At 33.1% G+C, this 5,600-nt stretch overlaps 1 long non-coding RNA gene across 1 annotated transcript; it reads left to right on the top strand.

Moving 5' to 3' along the window:
• The first annotated feature begins 3,046 nt into the window (after nucleotides 1–3,046).
• Nucleotides 3,047–4,978, top strand: LOC143053540 (uncharacterized). The gene is made up of 2 exons (XR_012971395.1): nucleotides 3,047–3,913; nucleotides 4,560–4,978. It is a non-coding gene; the product is annotated as an uncharacterized LOC143053540 (long non-coding RNA).
• The last annotated feature ends 622 nt before the right edge of the window (nucleotides 4,979–5,600 follow it).

Genomic DNA, 5,600 nt, shown 5'->3' with positions numbered 1-5,600 from the left:
CTGTATAAAGGCAATCAATATTGTGAAGATACTATGAAGTCCCATGACAATTACATCATGTGAGTGAGGTCCTGTTGAAGTTTTACAAAATTGTGTCGTGTGTTTCATGAATCAGCTATAAAAATAAACAGACGAAAGAACGAAAAAACGAAAGAACGGACAAATGAACACTCCCCCTAATTCCATGTACCTGTATATGTATAAAGCGGAAAATATAATGGATATAAGGTAAAACAACATAAATAAAATTAGAAACAAATTGCCCATCATATACAATACAACACAATGCAAATATGTTTATTATAATGACAGTGTGTATAACAAAATATATACAATATTGAAAAAAAAAATTCAATTAAATTACACCCGGGCCAATGGACCTATAAGTCACTTCAAATAGATACTATAGCATTAATTCAGATTGACATCAGGAATTTTATATACATGTTAATTATTTAAAAATAAGTGTTGTCTGCGTTTTGTTAATGACTGTTCTAAGTATCAAGCTGTTTTTCGAGGATGTTCTGACAATAATAAATTTAACTTTTCACTGTTATTCAAATTTAATACGGTTTTACTGAGTCCAGAGAATAATTGATTACGTAGTTCATTGTAAAATTCGCATTCAATCAGAAAGTGTAGTTCATTTTCAACATGTCCGGAGTCGCACATTCTACATACCCGTTGGTATTCTGACTCAACAACAAAAAGTAAAATCACAAAAATACTGAACTCAGAGGAAAATCAATTTGGGAAGTCCATAATCACATGGCAAAATCAAATAACAAAACACATCAAAAACGAATGGACAAAACTTGTCATTTTCCTGACTTGGTACAGGCATTTTCAAATGTAGAAAATGGTGGATTAAACCTGCTTTTATAGCGCTAACCCTCTGACTTTGATGACAGTCTCATCAAATTTTGTTATATTTACAATGATGCGTTAACTAAACAGACACAATAGATAAAATAGTCAAAATATGGGTACAGCAGTCATCATTTTGTAACAATTTTAAAAGGAACAATTTAACAGACCACCAAAACATCTACAAACGCATTCATTGATTCGCGTGTCTGACGTCAGAAAATTTTATACGTCACATATATTTGTCGTTCAGTGTACATACAAACAATTTTAAAATTTCACATAGGCAATGTTAGCATACAGGGTTAAAAAATCAAAAGTATGTAAGAATAAATTTCAGAAATAGACCGAGATTTAAAATAGTCCAAAAGTAATATAAAGAATTTATAAGAATCCACAAATAGTTAATTCCACTACGTGATTGAATGATTTTGACGTTTGTGGTTCAACGTATTTTGTAATTCATAATAGAAATATATCATACTGACATAAAATAGAACAATATCATACTGACGGGATCTTTTGAAGTATAGAGTCACGTTATAAGAACCAAAGAAATACAAAAAGTCGTATATACAAAACACACCAGCAAAAAATGAAAGACAATACAAACACATTGACTTGATGTATAAGTACCGAGCCACGCCAAATGGATATCACAATCCAAAAGTAAAAGTAATATTAATAATAGAACAAAGACAAATGAAAGAACAATAAAACACGTTGTTAAGATGATAAACAACATCAGTACGCAGAATCTATACATCAAGACCATCATGTATTATTTGGGAAGTTGAAACGGAATACTTATCAACAAGGTCTTGGTACCTTCCGATGTCCTTTTTTTTTTTAAAACGGACGAAACATGCTTTGACATACCCCTGGTTAATCAACTTTCTACTCAGACACTGATGACGTTTTACAAAGTCTCAGTAGGAGCTGCAAGCTCTTGAATATCGAATAAGTTGGGAAATATATATCCCATATGCAGGTGAAGTTGGTATATTGCTACTAAGGTGGGGGAAATTGATAATTTCAAAATTAAAATCGTCTCGTTTGTCATAGATTTTTGTACTGAGATGACTGTGTAAGTCAAATTCGAGATATAAGTCTAAAAATGAGGCGGAGGAAGCCATGTCTGTTGTTTCTTTAATTTCTAGTTCTGGGGGTTATATTAATGGAACCCAATCAGAAAAGTTCGGATTGTTTATGGAAAGAGCATCATCAATATATCTGAAAGTGAAATTAAATAATCTGCATGGCTTCTTTGATCCTCTTGTTTTTGACAAGTGTCTGGAGGAACTCCGATTCATATGAAAATAAGAAGAGGTCGGCGGCAAGAAGAGGCCCACAGTTTGTTCCCATAGGAATGCCGTCAATTTGTTGGAAAAGTCTACCTCCAAACTCAACAAATAGGTTGTCGATAAGAAACTCCAGCATACTGACCACTTGTTCTTCTGTGTAGCATGTTTTACCTTTTTGTTTGTCACTATTAACGAAATATATGAAATCCCAAAGTAATAAACTTATAGCGTATGCTACCATTTTTATGCTGAAAGGCATTGTGGATTATTTCTTTAAGGCGATTTTTCAATTCCTCATGGGGAATGGTGGTATACATGGTTGAAAAATCAAAAGTTTTGATAGAACTAATTTCAGAAAAAGACCGAGATTTAAAATTGTCTAGAAGTTCTTTAGAATTTTTAAGAATCCACATATGGTTAATACCACTACGTGAGTAAACAGTTTCACAGTATTTCTGAAGAGCCTCTTTCACTGCGGACAGAATTTTAGTCAATCTAATGGACAATTCTTTAGTCGAACATGAATATGAACCAGCAATATACCGTTGTTTGTACGGAATTTTATGAAGCTTTGGTATCCAATACAAACAAGGTAAGTCCTCAGATTTGGTGTTGAATGTAATGTTTGTTGAAGCCATAAAGGACATATGATTTGCTAAAATCTCATCCTTGTCAAATGATATGTCTTTGTATGTGGGATTACCTCAGTGCTCCTTAATACCAAATTTCTTTTACAAGACATTCGATTTACATACAAAGACAATATTATTTGAAGCCTTGTCCGCAGGAACAACAACATACTTATCATGAAGAGATGATAGACATTTCGTGGCCTCTTTGTCTCTGAAAACGGTCTTTGGTCGATCGTCCACAATGTTTTTAAAGGCAGTGCTTTAAGGCCTGACTTTCAAGTCATGAGGTTAATCTTTTCATACGCAATCTATGCAGGGGGTCTTTTGGCCAGAAAAAGATCCGGAAATGTTAGAATTTCTCCTCTTCTTTTTATGGTATGATATGGTTTTTGTTTCTTTCATTTACATTGGGGACTAAAGAAACGATCAGTGTGTATTGTTCGTTTTATAGAACTTGTTATTAATGTGTATTTTGCATTATAAGCAGTCAACCTGACTACAAACTATCATTATTTGTATTCCGTGTGGAAAGAGGTCGGGTCAATTTCGAGTGTTATCTGAGATCTAAAGATTTTTTAATTAGTTCAGACGTTGATATAACAATGAAAAGTCGACTGAACATGATTAATATTGCATCTTCTATAATTCAAAGCGGAATTCAGTTTATAAACAAGAAACCGTAAAGCGTTTTCAATTTCGGTATTAGTTATGTATGTTGTCTACGTATTATCCTGGTTCCCGGTACTACGTTCCGGGTATTAGCTATTTGATATATCTGATGTGTAACATTACGATCAGGTACCAGCCAATCTACGTGTGTATGTGTACATGATTTCCCGCCAAAATGACCGACTTACAGCTATGGAAAAATAGTCCATAAACGTTCCGTATAATGATATGCAAATTCATAATTAATCGTAACTTTTTTTATCTTTATATAATAAATATAACAAAATGGATTCCACAAAATTGAAAATAGCATTATTTTACGAGGATTTCTAATATTTTTTTCACTTCCGGGCTCAGTTATACGTATGTTTTGAAGGAGCTCGAAGAAATTGACAAAGTGAATTGAGAAGGAAACGGATAAATATACGTCCTTGCTATCAGGTAAAACAATTTAAATGTACAGAAAAAACACATTTACTTCACACAAATAGTACAGGCTTAAGCATTTTATTGTCTTATACACGACTGTAGTCTAGTGTTTAAACGACGGCGGTGACCTACAAGGTACGGGTCATACTGGGTCAAGTCTAAATATGTAAACATATTCACGTGCTATTATGTAGAAAGCATCGTAATGCAATATCTGCAATTTTTTCCTCCTTTATACATCGTTTAACCAGATATATTTCTCTTTCAAATACACTTAAACACGGGTTGTATGTACGTATCTTTTCTAGTGTTTTCTTGTCCTTTAATATTAAAGTTCATTTGTTGATGTTTAAATATTTTTGAACGACTGAACACAGGAGTGAATGAATGCAACAATGATATATACTGAAGACTTGGGCTGTACAATGATAGTGTACGTATATCATACTGATAATTATTCTAGCAGTAATTATGTTAATTTAGGATGTAATGACAGGAATTCCTGAGCTATGCCTCAGGCTTTCTGAAAAAATATCAATGACAATGTAAACAGGAACAAAACATTGACACGAATGATGCTCTCTTCTATGTTATAGTTATTTAGGTATGTGTGTTGCACAAGTTTCAAAAAAACTAAAGTTATAAAACTTTTTTTCAGGGCACAAACCCACTTTAAAGTGACTTGTCTACTGCCATACCAATCCTATTTTCATGCACCATTTGCAAGCAAGAGACTGAATGGTTTGCAAAATTAAAAATCAGGACGGTGTCCAATTAAACCAAAAGAACTAAACTGGATGAATATTGTAGGAGAAATCTAGAGGAAAGTTTTGATTTGTGAAATTGGTTTTCCTGAAAAGTCATTCATCCTAGCCTGCAGAAAGGAACTATAACTGTCCACCACCAACTGACGAGCTAATGTTGAGCTTCACATATGGAATTACTCAAATACCATCAATGTCTATGTTTTCAGCACAGATTTCACAAGTTATGACACAGCTGTGCTTTTTTTTTATACCTGTTAAAGAGTTGTATACTAAATTTTATTTTTTTTATCAATAAATATATCTTGTGTCATTTAAGAACTTGTATTTTGCCAAAAGATGCATACTAGTGAATGAAAGTGGTGCAGTTCATTTTGCTTTGGTATATAGAATTGAATTACAATTGTTCATGTTATTGGAATGCATATAAAAATAAGGAGATGTGGTACAATGTATATACATGATATTTAGTGAGTTTATCAAGCAAAAGTGAATAAGAAATAGGTATAAGCAGTTACAGGTACTACTGTACAATCTCAAACAATGAGAAAAACTCATAACGTAAAGAGAATTTCATATTTACAAGTAAGTTTTGTTTTTGCGTTGAATAATTTTCTTCTATTGTTTTAATTGCAAATATGGGAAGTGGTTAAAATGCTAATGAGACAGCTGTTATGGCCACAGAGCCTTAATTGAAAACTTCTTTTTCATTCATACCGGTAGATTTTGCCTGGAGTTAGAAACATATCTGCCAACTTTTCAAAATGCACATGGGGGTTTTACGTGAAAGGTGGTTCATATAGTCATACACAACCTTCAAGGGGGCCTTCAAATGGAAGCAGGACAAGTCGCCCCACTGGCTAATTGCCCACTTTTAAAAAAACCGCCACAAACTGATTTATCAAATCGCCCCACATGTGAAATTGGTTAAATCA

Source organism: Mytilus galloprovincialis, chromosome 12 (assembly GCF_965363235.1).
Source record: "Mytilus galloprovincialis chromosome 12, xbMytGall1.hap1.1, whole genome shotgun sequence".
NCBI classification, from domain to species: domain Eukaryota; kingdom Metazoa; phylum Mollusca; class Bivalvia; order Mytilida; family Mytilidae; genus Mytilus; species Mytilus galloprovincialis.
This window is presented reverse-complemented; position numbering and strand designations above follow the sequence as displayed.